Raw genomic sequence first — 16,785 nt, forward strand, 5'->3', positions numbered from 1 at the left:
TGTATGGAATCTTCTGTCAGGAAGTGGAGGATGTTGGTACAATTAAACCATTTGGCATCTGGATGGGTATATGAATAGGAATGGTGTAGAGTGATATGTGCCAAGTGTTGGAAAATGGGACTAGATTAGGTTGGGATATCTGGTCAGCATGGACCACTTTAACCAAAGGGTTTATTTTCATGCTGTACATCTCTACGGCTCTGCCCTGTGATGAGCTTCATCATTCACAGTGAATGGGTCAGTATCACAGAGCACAGGGGCTGAGGGCTATTCAGCCCATTGGGGCTGTACTCTCTCCCTCTGGAGATGGTGCCAGTCAGTCCCAACTCACCTCCCATTTGGACATAGCCCTCCAAATCCTTCCTTAAAAATGTTAAATTTCAAATTTGTTTTGACAATAACTACTGTATCTGCATCCAGCTGTCTTTTAAACTGTTCCAGATGCTCAGAACTTACTGAGTAAAATAATCTTCACATTTTTCCTCTGCATTATTTGCCAGTTACCTGAAAATAGTTACTAAAAATTGTGACGTTAAAAATTTCTCACTCTGTCTCTCTGGAAATGAAATACCCTGGAAACAAATCAACTCCTGGTCGAAATCACTGCTTAACCTTCTCAGCTCCAAGGAGAATTGTCTGACCTTCTGCTAACTCTCCATAAAAGAGAAACCTATATTAATTTTAATTTATTAGTGCCATAGAGATGTACAGCACAGAAACAGACCCTTCAGTGCAACTTGTCCATGCCGACCAGATATCCTAAATTAATCTCGTCCCATATGCCAGCCCTTGGCCCATAGCCTTGGAAACCTTTCCCAATCACATATCCAATTAGATGCCTTTTCAATGTTGTAACTGTACCAGCCTCCACACTTTCTCTGGCAGCTCATTCCATACACGTGCCACGTTCAGCTTGAAACTTTGCCCCTAATATCCCTTTTCAATCTTTTCCCTCACGCCTGTGCTTTCTAGTTTTGGACTCACCTAAACAGGAATAAAACCCTGGCTGTTTACCCTATCCATGTCCCTCACGATTTTATCAACCTCTATGGTCACTTCTCAGCGTCCAATTCTCCAGTGAAAACAGCCTCAGTCTATTCAGCCTCTCCCTATAGCTCAATCCCTCAACCCTGGCAACATCTTTGCATCTTTTCTGAATCCTTTCAAGTTTCACAATATCATTCCAATAGCAGGGAGACCAGGACTGAGAGCAGGACGAATGTCCTGTCCAGCCGCAAAATGACGTCACAACACCTGTACTCAATGCACAGACCAATAAAGGCAAGTACACCAAACACTTTCTTCACTACCCTGCCTATCTATGGTTCCACTTTCAAGGAATTATGAACCTGCACTCCAAGATCTCTTACTTCAGCAACACTCCCCAGGGCCTTCCCATTAATGTAGAAGTCCTGCCCTGATTTGCTTTTCCAAAATGCAGAACGTCACATTTATCTAAATTAAACTGCTATTCCTCAGCCCATTTGAGAGGAGTCTCATTATACTCTCAGGTAACCTTGCTGTCCACTGCACCTCCAATTTTGGTGTCTATTGTAACCATAGCTCCAGTATTCACATAGAAATCATTTATATAAATGGCAAAAAGCTGTGGACCCAGCACCCAGCCTGACAGCATATTACTCATCACAGGCTTCCAGTCCAAAAAGCACCCTCCACTATGATACTGACTGCTCAGCAAGGTGAGAGCTCATGGCATACAGGGAGATCTAACCATTTGGATACAGAACTGGCTCAAAGGCAGAAGACAGAGGGTGGTGATGGAGGGTTGCTTTTCAGACTGGAGGCCTGTGACTAGTGGAGTGTTACAAGGATCACTGCTGGATCCACTACCTTTCGTCATTTACATCAATGACTTTGATGTGAACATAGGAGGTATAGTTAGTGAGATGACACCAAAACTGGAGGTGTAGTGGACAGTGAAAAAGATGGGTGAATGGGCTGAGGAGTGGTATTTTGGGAAAGCAAATCTTAGCAGGACTTATACACTTAATGGTAAGGTCCAGAGGAGTGTTACTGAACAAAGAGGCCTTGGAGTGCAGGTAGATAGGATAGTGAAGGCAGCATTTGGTATGCTTGCCTTTATCGGACAATGTATTGAGTACAGGAGTTATGAGATCATGTTGCAGCTGTACAGGACATTGGTTAGGCCACTTTTGGAACGTTGCGTACAAATCTGGTCACCCTCCCATTGGAAGGATGTTGTGAAACTTGAAAGGGTTCAGAAAAGATTTACAAGAACGTTGCCAGGGTTGGAGGATTTGAGCTAGGCTGGGGGTTGAATAGAGGTTGAATAGACTGGGGCAGTTTTCCCTGCAGCGTCGGAGGCTGAGAGGTGATCTTATCTATGTATATAAAAACCTGAGGTCCATGGATAGGATAAATAGACAAAGTCTTTTCCCTGGCGTGGAGGATCCCAGCACTAGAGGGCATAGGTTTATGGTATGACGGGAAAGACTTTAAAGAGACTTGAGAGGCAACGTTTTCACACAGAGGGTGGTACGTGTATGGAATGAGCTGTCAGAGGAAGTGGTGGAGGCCATTATGATTGCAACATTTAAAAGGCATCTTCATGTGTATATGAATAGGAAGGATATGGGCCGGGTGCTGCCAGGTGGGACTAGATTGCATTGGGATATCTGATCAGCATGTACTGGTTGGACCGACGGGTCTCTGTTTCTGTGCTGTCCATCTATGACTGTTTGACCTTCCAGCCAATTCCGTATCCAAACAGCTAGTTCTGACAGAATTCTATGGTACTGAACCTGCTAACCAGTGTGTTATGTGAAACCTTGCGTCTTTCTCAAGTCCAAGTTAATGATTTCAATGCACAAAGCCATGCTGACTCTCCCGAATCATTTTTTTGCTTTTCCAATGACATGTAAATCCTGTCCTGGAGAATCCCTTCCAACAACTTCTCTGCCACTGACTTCAGGCTCACCGGTCTATAGTTCCCTGGCTTTTCCTTACCACCTTTCTCAAATAATGGCACCCATCTTCCAGCACCTCACCTGTGGCGATCGATGATACAAATATCGCAGCGAGAGGCCCAGCAAAAGCTTCCCTAATTACCCACAAAGTTCTGGGATACACCTGATCAGATTCCAGGGATTTATCCACCTTTATGCATTTTAAGTCATCCAGTACCTCCTCCTCTGTAATATGTACACTTGCCAAGTTATCACTATTTATTTCTTCAACTTCTCTAACTTCCATATCCCCTTTCAGTAAAAACTGACATGAAATACTTATAGAATCTCTCCCAGATCCTGCTGTTCCATTGACAGTCTTGTTGATCTTTGAGGGTCGCTATTCTCTGCCTAGTTATTCTTTTGTCTTTAGTGTATTTGTAGAATCTCTTTGGATTCTCCTTAAACCTATTTCCCAACGCTATCTCATGTCCCCTTTTTTGCCTCCTGGTTTCCCGCGAGTATACTCCTACTGCCCTTATAGTCCCCTAGGGACTCACTCAAACCCAGTGCTCTGTACCTGTCATATCTTCCCTTCATTTTTTTGACCAGAGCCCCAATTTCTCAGGTCATGCAGCATTCTCGACGCCTCCCAGCCTTGGCCTTAACAGGAACATACTGTCTGTGTATTCTCATTGTCGCAGGCCTATGGAGGCAATGGCAGACGAGGAGAGAGAAACAATCATTATCAGTAAAGAGGTATTGTTGGGAAAGCGAACAACCCATCCTTATCTCTATGATTCCTCTCTAGCCTCAGAACTATCACTATCTCTGGTATCAAAAACATCTCAACCTCTGCAACATCCTCCAATCTCTAATCTCCTCCAGTCTCAACACCCTCCCTCTCTCTAATCTTGTCCACCCTCACAAATCTCTGTGATGTGCCTTTCTTTAATTCCAACCGACAGGATAACCCATTTTTATTTCAGATTCCTGCACCCAGAGCGCCACAATGTCCCGCTTAACCTCTGTCACATTTTCCTCCAAAAAACATTAATTAATCACGTATCATCTATTCTAATATCACCTTCTCTGACCTGGTTTCTATTGTGGCTTGTCATATTCCTATATTACACGTCTGTGGTCTACATGACAGAAAACGGTTTTGTGGTCCATTGGGTTTATGCTGTAAAGAAATCTCCCAGCTAACTATTTTAATCCCATTTTCCAGCACAGAGCCTATAGACCTGCCAGTCCTGGCCTTGCAAGTGTGTTCCTAAATAGATTTTAATTGCCTTCAGGATTTCTGTCTCTCACTCTCTTCCATACAGTGAGGTTTAGTACAACTGTTGCTCTATTCTATGACCCACAGGGTTCACAGCAGCTGGGTCTGTGCGAACCACAGATCGCCCACACCTTGTGAAGGATGGCAGGGTCCCTGAGGGGGGGCACAGGAGATTTACCAGGATGGTTCAAGGAATGGGGGATTTTAGTTGCAGAATTTGTGGGGCTTTTTTAACATTAATTGTTCACGTGACATGTGTTGCTAATACACATCAAGAATAACCATCCGTAATTAATGGACTCTCCTTTTCAATCTCTCCCCTTGCATGTGCTGTGGTAATATTCAGGTTAACCACTACCAGACATCTCTCTCTAATGAGAGAGGAGTCCTATGGTCGGGTAGGACAATGCTGACTTGATCTTTTACACAGTGATGCCACTGTGCCTCGAGGGTGGGGAAAGGGAATGCTGAAGGCGGTGGATGGGAAACCACTCCGGTACTTTATCCTGGAGGATGTTCACTTTCTTTAATATTGTTGGGGGGGGGGGGGGTGTGCACTGATGCAGGCAAGTGGAGAATGTTCCAACACAACCCTGATATGTACCTGAAAGAGCGCAAACAAACATTGGGGAATCAGGGGTTTGGAAAAACTGAGATTGTTCTCCTTGTAGCAAAGGAAATTTGGGGAGCTGTGACAAAGTGGTTTACAAAAGTTACACATTATAATAATAAACCTTATACCCATCAGCTCATTATACAAGGATTCCAGGACACATGTTGAAGATTTGGGAAGATCTATTGAGAGGATGGTTTGATTCAAAGGAGAACTTTTATTCAGCAAATGGTATTGATCTGGGACTTCATGTGACTGAACATGGGACAGAATGTTCCAAGATTCAGTGAGATGTGGAGAGCAGGATTTGCTTCCTTTTCTTTCCTTCCATTCTGCCGCTGTGCTTCATCAATAAGACATGGGGTGTGAAAGGCTCATGCACCTTGATGGGCAAGATGTCTCCATTCTGACCAATGGGCAGCAAGCTCCTCCCAGTCATGAAACAGAGTATCCCTGAAAGATAGCAACTGTGCATGCTTCCCACTGCCCAGTGATCACACTGCATGTTTCGAATAATGAGGGGGGAAATCTCCTAGAAAAGGCATAACAGGAAAGTTCCAAAAGGTTATAAACAGAGAGATATTCACAGGAAACGTGGGTAACAAGTTGGCAAATAGAGTATAACTTGGGATAAACTGTAGAAAGCTGCACCACAAAGGGACTGGGGGAAAATGAGCAGGAAACACAGAAAGCTAGCACACAGTTACAACATGGAATCAGGAAAGGGAATGGAATGCTGTCCCTTATTTCAAAGAGTTTGCAATATAAGAGTTTGGTGCATATACCTTAGGGCAACTAAACAAATGGCGAGTGAGACCACATCTGGAGTAACGTGAACAGACTTGGTCGCTTTAGTTAATGAAATAGAGCAGTTTATTGGAGGCATTTCAGAGAAGATCCATTGGGATGATCCCTGTTTTGAAGGGATTATCCTGTAAGCAAAGGCTGAATAAGTTGGGAATCTACTCACTGGACTTTGGAAGAATGAGAGATGATCTCTTTGAAACATACAGGATGCTGTCGAGGTTTCACAGGGTAAATATGGAGAGGATGTGTCCCGTTATGGGTGAGTCTTGAACCAGATTCTGGATCAGTCGCGGAATCAAGGGTTCTGTTTCAGATTTGTTAAGTTAAAGGCAACACCGACACAGGTTAGGATTTCAGTAGCAATGGAGCTGGGGGAAGAAGGAGACAAGCAGCATTTTAGAGATTGGAATTCCTGGTGTTTGTGATTGTGTAGATGTCTGATCAGAAGGTCACCTTGGGGTCAGATATGAAAGCAATATTGTGAATAATGGAGACACTTCCCAGTGAGAGGGAGGGGCACAGCAGTAAGGGAAATGAATTTGGAATAGCAACTGAAGGCAATGGGTTTAACATTTGCGGTGTTTCATTGGAGTGAATTGCAGCTCATCGAAGGGTGGTAAGCAGTTTGATAACTGAGTAATAGTGGAGAAATGGAGATGAATGATGGGAAGGGAGAGCTGGACATTGTCAGTGTACATGTGAAACCTAACACAGTGCTTTTGGGCGATGTTACCTCCTGGCAGTATGTAGGTGAGAAACAGGACGGACTAAGGATAGATCCTGGAGAGACACCAAATACAATGAATTCAGAAAGGAAAGGGAGAGTGGAGATGGAGCAGGATTTTCCAATGATGGTGAGGTCAAATATTAGGTTTTTAGCAGAATGGGAGAGAAGGACATAACCAGAAAACACAGACAGACAGATCATGGAACAATATCTGAATTGCAAGGCCGGGGGTGAATAAATTGTCACACAGTAATGACACTAGGCCATCACTTCGCCTGCTCACAGTTTGTATATCCCAGTGCAACATGAATCAAAACCCTTTCTTCCTGCACAATTGTTTGACTCAGCACTCAGTACCTCAGTACTGATGTGACTCAGTACCTCTCCATGTGGTATCCCTCACTGTGTGGGTCTAATTGCTGCCTCTGTCAGCGTTTCTCACTTTTGAAGCTACTCCAGACCATGAGCCAACAGAATTCGTCACTCCAGAGAGATGAGGCAGCACAGGTCAGGAATGGAGACTGGGATTTTCCAGATCTCTGTGGGGCTCAGTGCCATTCTATATGTGTAACCCTCAAAGCATTAGTATAATTTCCCATTCTGCCTATTTCTGTGTCTTCTACAGGTACTCATGGAGGTCCTGACTCAATAGACTTGCCAACTGCTGGTTGGGACGATGGTTGGTCAGCCAGAAAGACAAAGTCAGGGAGGTCGGGAGTCTTCAATAAATCCTGCTGCCAGGTAAGATCATTCCAGTGCACAGAGCAGAAAGTAATAAGGGGGATCCAAACATCAGCTAACAATATGTGACATAGAGAAAGTGCTGGAGGGGGAGCACATTACAGACACACCCCAGGCTCAATCACCACGCCTGCTGCAGGTTTTGTTGTAATGAGACAGCATCGGGAGTTCCCAGTTATCAGTCCAGGCCTGTGCTTTCTTAGGGAGCATCACAACAACCGAGGGGAAAGCAGGCCTCCCACGAGAGTGTGGTAATGCTGCCTGGGATCTTTCTGTACCCTATTCCCTCTCCAACACTGTTTCTATGGCTTGTATTGAGGACCAGTGTCTTCAATCATTCTAACTCCTATAACAGTTCCTATCTCTGTCATCTCCTCCCCTCTCACCAATTATTTCATATATTTGAAACCTCCAGTCCAGATGACCATCCGTATCACTGTAACTTGCTTCAGTCTCTACAACATGCCTTGTCTCGATAGTCTCCTCCTCCAACAACTGGAGACATCGGGTCTGTTTCTGTGCGGCATGACTCTTCAGCCGAGGTTTCCTAAATGGAATGAGTCGTGTTTGCCTGTGTTTGGCCCATACCACTTCCAATCTTCTCCTCTCCATGTACCTGCCCGAGTGTCTTTTCCATGTTGTAATTGTACTTGTTTTTACCATTTCCTCTGGCAGTCCATTCCGTCTATGCACCATCCTCTGTGGATAATGTTGCCCCTCAGCTCCCTCTTTAAATCCTTGCTCTCTCACTCCACATTTATGCCTCTAGCTTTGGACTCACCTACCCTTGTCAATTCACCTTACTTAGATCATACATGGTTTCATAAACCTTTATAACGTCGCCCTGTGGCCTCCTCTGCCCAGGAGAAATATTGACGACAGTGTTACCAATATCTCTAACTCATGTACTCAATGCTCTGACCAATGAAGACAAGTGTGCCAATTGCTGCTTTCAACACCCTGTCGCCCTGTGATGCCAGTCCAAGGAACAATGTAACTGCACCCCTTGGTCTCTCTCTGTTCGACAGCACTGCCCAGGGCCCAACTATTATCCGTATGAGTCCTCCCTGGTTTGTCTTAACTAAATCCAACACCTGAATTAAACTCCATCTTTCATTCCTTGGCCCAGTTGATTAACATCCCCTTCGATAACTATATTCCCTGCCCACTCTTCCACTCATCTTGGTATCCATAAACATACGAACAGGGACTCCTGTATTTTCACTCAAATTGTTTATGTAAATGGTGCACAACAGTGGTCCCAGCACCAATCCTTACAGCACACTGCTGGTCAGAGGCCTCCAGTCTGAACAACAACCCTCTCCCACCACCCTCTCCCTCCACCCTCTGTCTCCCACTGTCATCCCATTTTGTATCCAGTTGGTGAGCTCTCCCTGATCCCTTGTGATCTACCCTTACTAACCAATGTATCATGCTACACCCTGAACAAGGGCTTGCAGAAGCCAGAAACAACGTCTGTTGCTCTTGTTTTAGTCTATCTTTTATCTTTTTGGTCACATCTTGAGCAAACTCCAGTCAAGATTGTGGGACATGTTTTCCCATGCACAAAGTCATGCTGGCTGTCCGTAATCAGGCCTTATCTTTCCAAATGCATGTAAGGCCTACCTCTCAGAATGACCTCCAACAACTGACCCACCCTGATGTCTCGCTCATCAGTCTGTAGTTCCCTGGCTTTCTCTTGCAGCCTTTCTTAATTGATGACATAACATTATAATCATAGTCAGAGTCATACCGTACTCTTTGGTTAACGCTAACCATACTCTAAAACTGATCTCATCGCACCTTCCTGTTCCTGGATCACATCCCTTCAAACCTTTCCTATTTCTGTACTAATCCAAATGTCTTTTAAACATTGTTATTGTCCCCATGTTCACCCCTTCCTTGGCAAGTTCATTCCACACACAACCCACCCTCTGTGTAACAATGTGCCTCTCGTGTCTTTTTTAAAAATGTTTCTCCTCTAAACTTATAAATGTAGTGCCTTGTCTTGAAACTCCCCTGTCCATAGGAAAAGACAACTCCCATTAACTCTATCTGTCCCCCTTATGATTTTATAAACTTCTATGAGGTCATCTGTCAACATTCAGGTTTCAGTGAAAAATACCAACCTATTTAGCCTTTCTTTATACTGAAGCCTTTCGTACCCAGCCACATCCCAGTAAATCTCCTCCCAACCCTTTCCAGCTGAATAATATCCTTCCTATAACTGGGCGACCAGAACTGGACACAGTATTCCAGAAGAGGACTCACCAATGGCCTGTATAATCTCAGTGCGACTTCCCAACTCCTATATCCAAAGGACTGAGCAATTAAAGCAAGTGAGGCCAGCACCTTTTTAAAACTATCCTGTCTCTCCATGTTACAAACTTCAAAGAATTATGTAGCTGAACCCTGAGGTCCCTCTGTTCTATAACACTACTGAAGGCCTTGCCATTAATTGTATGAGCCCTGCCCGTGTTTGTTGCACAAAATGCATTACCTTGCATTTATTCAGATTAAACTCCATCTACAGTTTTTCAGCGATTCACACATTTCATCAGGATCCCTTTGTAATCTCAGAAAACCTTCACTGTCCACAATGCCACCCTCCAGTCTATCAGCCTATCACACACAGCTCTCTATGTTACAAATATCTCTGCTAGGGGCCCTACAATTTCTTCACCAGCTTCCCACAATGTCCTGAGATCCATTTGATCAGGTCCTGGGGATTTCTCTACCTTTGTGTTTTAAAACCTCCAGCACCTCCTTTTCTATAATGTGGACTCATTTCAAGACATTGAGTCATAGAGATGTACAGCACGGAAACAGGCCCTTCGGACCAACTCCTGCATGACGTTTCTAGTCACATTTGCCACAATTTTCCCAATATCCCTCTGAACCCTTGCTATTCATACACCCATCCACATGCCTTTTAAATGTATTTCTATCAGCCTCCACTATTTGCTCTGGCAGCTTATTCCATCCACTCTGCGGGAGACCGTTGTCCTTTAGACCCCTTTGAAAAGTTTCCCTTGCCTGGGGAAAAGACCTTGTCTATTGACCCTGTCGATGCCCACCATGATTTTAAACACCTTTTATCGGTTAACTCCTCAGCCTCCCATGTTCAACTGAAAACAGTCCCAGCCTATTCAGGCTTTTCCCTGAATTACAAACCCTCCAACCCTGGCAACAACTTTGGTCATTTCTTCTGAACCCTTTCATGTTCCACAACATCCTTCCGATGGCATTGAGACCAGAATTGCACACAGTATTCCAAAAGTGGTCAGGTCAAACACTGTTTAGTTCCCCGAGCGACCCAGTCTTTATCCACAGTAAGTTCCAAAGTGAAATATTTGTTTTGGATCTTGTAGTTTCACACATTGTTGCCTTCATTGATCATTAAGGAGACCAGGTTTGTCCCGAGCTCTTCTTTTGCTCTTAATACACTTGTAGAGTCTCTTTGGATTCTCCTTAACTTTCTCTGCCAAAGCGATCTCGTGTTCCCTTTTTACATTCCTGATTTCCATCCTAAGTGTATTCCTACAGCCCCGATGCTCCTGAAGGGATTCCCTTGAGTCAGCCAGTTATATCTGACATGTGACCCCTTTTTTCTTGACCACAGCCTCGAAACTCAGCCAGTGTTTCCTAATTCAGTCAGCATTGAGCTGCACACTAACAGGAACACGCTGGCGCTGAACGCTGCTTTTATCTCGGTTTTAAAATATTCCTACTTGCCAGACTTCCCTTTACCTGCCAATAGCCTCCCCAGATCTACTTTAAAAATTCATGTCTAATACTATCTTGCTCCATTGAATAACTTGAACTTGTGGACCAGGCCTGTCCTTTTCCATCGCTATTTTCAAACTAATACAATTGCGATGACTTTCCAAAGTGCTCCCCCACTAACACCTCTGTCCTGTTCCCGACCTTGTTTCCCAAGGGGAGGTCAGGTTTAGCCCCATTCTCCAGTTGGGCCATTTACATAATGACTGGGAGTTTTCAGAACACACTTAATAAATTCCTTCCATCCAAATGCTTAACTTAGTAGCAATCCCAGTCCAGGTTTGGAACGGTTAAGATCCCCTATCATTACAACCCTATTATTCGAAGAGATATCTGAAATCTCCTGACATATTTGCTCCTCCATCTCCCATTGCCTATCGCTGTAGTACGACCATAGAAAACTAATGACCAATTTTTATTTCTCAGTTCCACTAATATCGTTTAACTGGGCGATCCTACATGAATCCTCCCTCGAGGTACTGCTGGGATGTTTTCCCCCAATCAAACCCACCAGCTCTCCTCCTGTTTTCCCTCCTGTTCTATCCTTCCTGTAGTATCTGTCTCCAGAACATTGAGCTGCTGCTGTTGCTCCCTCAGCTGTGTTTCTGTAATATCTATGGGATCCCAATCCCATGTTCCCATCCATGCTCTGGGTTCATCTGCCTTATCTGTCTGGGCCTTTTGTATTGAAATAACTGCAGTTTAATCCACTAGTTTGCCCTAATTGTCTGCTATGTTCTTGCCTGCCTTGTCTACTTATATTAGAACATAGAACATAGAACATAGAAGAATACAGCGCAGTACAGGCCCTTCGGCCCTCGATGTTGCGCCGATCAAAGCCCACCTAACCTACACTAACCCACTATCCTCCATATACCTATCCAATGCCCGCTTAAATACCCATAAAGAGGGAGAGTCCACTAATGCTACTGGCAGGGCATTCCATGAACTTACGACTCGCTGAGTGAAGAACCTACCCCTAACATCAGTCCTATATCTACCCCCCCTTAATTTAAAGCTATGCCCCCTTGTAATAGCTGACTCCATACGTGGAAAAAGGTTCTCACTGTCAACCCTATCTAACCCCCTAATCATCTTGTACACCTCTATCAAATCACCCCTAAACCTTATTTTCTCCAATGAAAACAACCCCAAGTGCCTCAGCCTTTCCTCATAGGATTTTCCTACCATACCAGGCAACATCCTGGTAAACTTCCTCTGCACCCGTTCCAGTGCCTCCACATCCTTCCTATAGTATGGCGACCAAAACTGCACACAATATTCCAGATGCGGCCGCACCAGAGTCTTATACAACTGCAGCATGACCTCAGGACTCCGGAACTCAATTCCTCTACCAATAAAAGCCAGTACGCCATATGCCTTCTTCACTGCACTATTTACCTTCTCTTGAACATTTGTACCAGCCTCAACTTTCTTTCTGGCCTTACGACTCTTTGGGGTCACACAGCCCTGCCAGACGAGTTTAAATCCTCTCGAGCAGCTCCAGCAACATTCCCCACCAGGATGTGGGTCCCCCTCCTGCTCCCAGTTCAGGTGTATTCCCCACCCTGTCTACCTGTGCTGACACCTTTCAGACATCCAGGGACTTAGCCACCAAAGTCCCTGTATTCCTCAGTACTCCAGGAGGACCTACCATTCATAATGTATATCATTTGTTTATTAGACTTCCCACAGTGCATGACCTCACAGTGATCAGAAGTAAACTCTGTCTGTCATTACTCTGCTCAGATTATCATCTGATCGATATCAGACTGCAGCCTGAGACCATCCCCCTCACTGTGGACAGCACCCTCACCTTTCATGTTATCTGCAAACCTACTAATGTTACCTTCTGCTTTGATATCCAAGTTATTAATGTATGTAACAGCCAGCAATGGTTCCAGCACAGATCCCTGTGGTACACCCGTTGGGCAAAGGCTTTCAATCACAAAAACAACCCTCCACCAATTGTGGAGCCAATTTGCCAACTTACCTTAAATCCAATGGGATCTTCCCTTTTGGACTAGCCTTCCCTGTGGGACCTTGACAAAGACCTTAATGAACTCCATATAAACCACATCATCTGCACTGCCCTGATCAATATCAGAGGACAGTCGTCGAGCAAATCCATACAGACAATCCCTAATGAAATTGCGGGGGTATCCGTTTTTGGCGAATACATTGTATAGGTGTTCTTCTTCCTCTTTTTGCAGTTCTGGTGTACTGCAGAGTGTTGTGGTCCTTTTGAACAGTGTCTTGATGCAACTTCTTTTGTGTGTGTTGGGGTGGTTTCTTTCACAATTCAGGACTTGGTCTGTGTGTGTGGCTTTCCTGTATACCTTTGTGGTGAATTTTTCATTCGGTGTTCTCTGTACCGTCCCGTCTAGGAATGGGAGTTGGTTGTCCTTTTCTTTCTCTCTTGTGAATCAGATTCCTGTGAGTGTGGTGTTGATGATCCGGTGTGTGTTCTCTATTTCTGTGTTTTTAACGATTACAAAAGTGTCATCTACATATCTGACCCAGAGTTTGGTTTGAATTTGCAGTTAGACTGTTTGTTCTAACCTTTGCATTACTGCTTGTGCTATGAGTCCAGAGATGGGTGAGCCCATGGGTGTTCCGTTGATTTGTTCATATATTTGGTTGTTGAATGTGAAGTGTGTTGTGAGGCACAAGTCCAGTAGTTTAAGTATGGAGTCTTTGTTGATAGGTTCAACGTCCTGTTGTCTGTTCTGTTTATCCAGCAGGTTGGCCATTGTTTCTCAGGCTAGATTTTTGTCGATAGAGGTGAACAGTGCCATTACATCGAATGAGACCATGGTTTCTTCCTTGTCTTTGTGTATATTTCTGATGATGTCCAAGAATTCCTGTGTTGACTGTATCGAGTGTCTGGATCCGCTGATTAGGTGTTTCAGTTTCTGCTGTAGTTCTTTAGCCAGTTTGTGTGATGGTGTCCCTGGCAGTGATACTATGGGTCTGAGTGGGATGTCTGGTTTGTGCACTTTGGGTAGTCCATAGAATCTGGGGGTGTTGTTGCTTTCAGTTTTCATTCTCTCTAGTTCAAACCTGGTTATCTGTCTGTTTCCTTTTGTAGGTTTCTCAGTGTGTTGTTTGTCCGATTGGTGAGCTGTGGGGTGGGGTCAAACTCCACACAATTTCATCCACAGATGCCTCGGGGAAAGACAACGGAACGAGGACATGCCATGACCCAAAGGACTAGCCACACTACCATACATCAAGAGCATTTTGGAACTGACAGCCAGACTACTGCGATCACTAGGACTCATAACAGCACACAAACCAACAGCCACTCTCAGACAACAACTCACCAGGACAATGGACCTGACACCCAGCATGAGCAAAACTAATGTAGTGTACAAAATCCCATGCAAGGACTGCACAAAACACTACATCGGACAAACAGGAAGACAGCTAACGATCCGTATCCATGAACACCAACTAGCTACGAAACGACACGACCAGCTATCCTTAGTAGCCACACATGCAGATGACAAGCAACGTGAGTTCGACTGGGACAACACTAATATTATAGGACAAGCCAAACAGAGAACATCCAGGGAATTCCTGGAGGCATGGCACTCATCCACAGATTCAATCAATAAACACATCGACCTGGACCCAATATACTGGCCACTGCAGCGGACAGCTGGAACCGACAACCAGAAGCGGCAGAGGCAAATCAGTATAAATGCCGGAGGAAACATCACAGAAGCGCTTTACAGGAGGCTCCCTGAGGATGTCACCTAGACATGGGACGAACCATCTGCAACACAAATTCCCAGCTCGGCGAACAGAACCACAATAACGAGCACCCGAGCTCCAGATCTTCTCCCAAACTTTGAAGCCCTTTCGACTCTACAAAGATCCATCATGAACAATCCACCATCTCTCTATCTCCTTTGCCTTCTTCAGTGTCTCCAACTCTCGCTGTATCTTCCAGTAACGTTCTTTAGTTACTGCAGGTCTGCCTCGCTCCCCAGATAACCTGTTCCATCCCCTACAGCTCCTTCAATCACTGTAACACCCTCTGCTCTGTCTAATCCTCCTCTTCCCCACTGTCTTCCAGGCACAACGGCGATCCTGTAAGAGAGCAGTGCGGAATGGGATGTTATAAATCTCAGCTGAGGCTTGAGGCACACCATTACCTGAGAGTCACAAGGGGAGGGAACCTGAGAGAGAGCAGCACAGAGCGGGAGAATATAAATCAGTAGCGAGGGTCAAGGCCGACTGGGAATTGGATTTGATATAAAGCAGAGCAGGAGGCTCGAAATCAGCACTGAGTCACAGAGGGAGTGACCGTGTGACGGAGCAACTTGGAGCAGGAGCATGAGGCTGACTCGCACCTGGGAGAATATAAATCCGCACTGAGGATCGAGGCCTCGTTGTACCTGGGAGTCACAGAGACGGTGACACTGTGAGGGAGCAGACTGGAGTGAGAGCTGGACGATGATATGTCCGAGGAGACACATCACTGTGTGTGCACGTGTCCCTCCATTGTTCTGTGTATATGTGTCTGTATGCGTGTGTGTGTCCCCTTCCCATGCTGTGTGTGTGTAATTCTCCTCACTGTGTGTGTTTTGTACCTCCCTCGTTGTGTGTGAGCATGTCCCTCCCTCACTATGTGTGTGTGTGTGTGTGTGTGTGTGTATTGTGTGTGTGTGTATCCCCTCTCGCTTTCTGAACACATGTCCCACCCTTGCTCTGTCTGCGTGTCTCAACCTCGCTGTGTGGGTGCGTGTCCCACCCTCGCTGTGTGTGTGTGTGTGTGTGTGTGTGTGTGCATGTCCCTCCCTCGCTGTGTGTGCATGTCCCTCCCTCGCTGTGTGTGCATGTCCCTCCCTCGCTGTGTGCGTGCGTGTCCCTCCCTCGCTGTGTGCGTGTGTCCCCCCCTCGCTGTGTGCGTGTGTCCCCTCCTCGCTGTGTGTGAGCGTGTCCCTCCTTTGCTGTCTGTGAGCATGTCCCTCTTTCGCTGTCTGTGAGCGTGTCCCACCCCCTCGCTGTGTGCGTGTCCCCCCCTCGCCGTGTGCGTGTGTCCCCCCCTCGCTGTGTGCGTGTGTCCCCCCCTCGCTGTGTGCGTGTGTCCCCCCCTCGCTGTGTGCGTGTGTCCCCACCCCTCGCTGTGTGCGTGTGTCCCCACCTCGCTGTGTGCGTGTGTGTGTACCCTCGCTGTGTGCCTGTGTGTCTCTCCCTTGCTGTGTGCGTGTCCCCCCCTCGCTGTGTGTGTGTGTGTCCCCTCGCTGTGCGCGTGTGTGTCCCCCCGCTGTGTGCGTGTCCCCCCCTCGCTGTGTTCGTGTGTACCCCCCTCGCTGTGTGCGTGTGTCCCCCCCCTCACTGTGTGTGAGCGTGTCCCCCCTCGCTGTTTGTGAGCGTGTCCCCCCTCGCTGTGTGCGTGCGTCCCCCTCCCTCACTGTGTGTGAGCATGTCCCTCGTTCGCTGTCTGTGAACATGTCCCCCCCTCGCTGTGTGCGTGTGTCCCCCTCCCTCGCTGTGTGTGAGCGTGTCCCACCTTCGCTGTCTGCGTGTGTCCCCCCCTCGCTGTGTGTGTGTGCGTGTGTGTGTGTGTGTGCGTGTGTGTGTGTGCATGTCCCTCCCTCGCTGTGTGTGCATGTCCCTCCCTCGCTGTGTGCGTGCGTGTCCCTCCCTCGCTGTGTGCGTGCGTGTCCCTCCCTCGCTGTGTGCGTGCGTGTCCCCCCTCGCTGTGTGCGTCTCTGACCCCCCTCGCTGTGTGCGTGCGTGTGTCCCCCCCCTCGCTGTGTGCGTGAGCATGTCCCTCCTTCGCTGTGTGTGCGTGTCCCTCCCTCGCTGTGTGCGTGCGTGTCCCTCCCTCGCTGTGTACGTGCGTGTCCCCCCCTCGCTGTGTGCGTGTGTCCCCCCTTGCTGTGTG

At 46.5% G+C, this 16,785-nt stretch overlaps 1 long non-coding RNA gene across 1 annotated transcript in view; it reads left to right on the plus strand.

Annotated features, from left to right (window-relative positions):
• The first annotated feature begins 7,005 nt into the window (after positions 1-7,005).
• LOC140484507 (uncharacterized) overlaps positions 7,006-16,785 on the plus strand; it is a 101,965-nt gene continuing 92,185 nt past the window's right edge. Inside the window, exon 1 of the long non-coding RNA XR_011962218.1 lies at positions 7,006-7,100. This is a non-coding gene — a long non-coding RNA (uncharacterized lncRNA). The remainder of the gene's footprint in view (positions 7,101-16,785) is intronic.

The sequence above is a fragment of the Chiloscyllium punctatum genome, chromosome 13, assembly GCF_047496795.1.
Source record: "Chiloscyllium punctatum isolate Juve2018m chromosome 13, sChiPun1.3, whole genome shotgun sequence".
Taxonomy (NCBI): Eukaryota; Metazoa; Chordata; class Chondrichthyes; order Orectolobiformes; family Hemiscylliidae; genus Chiloscyllium; species Chiloscyllium punctatum.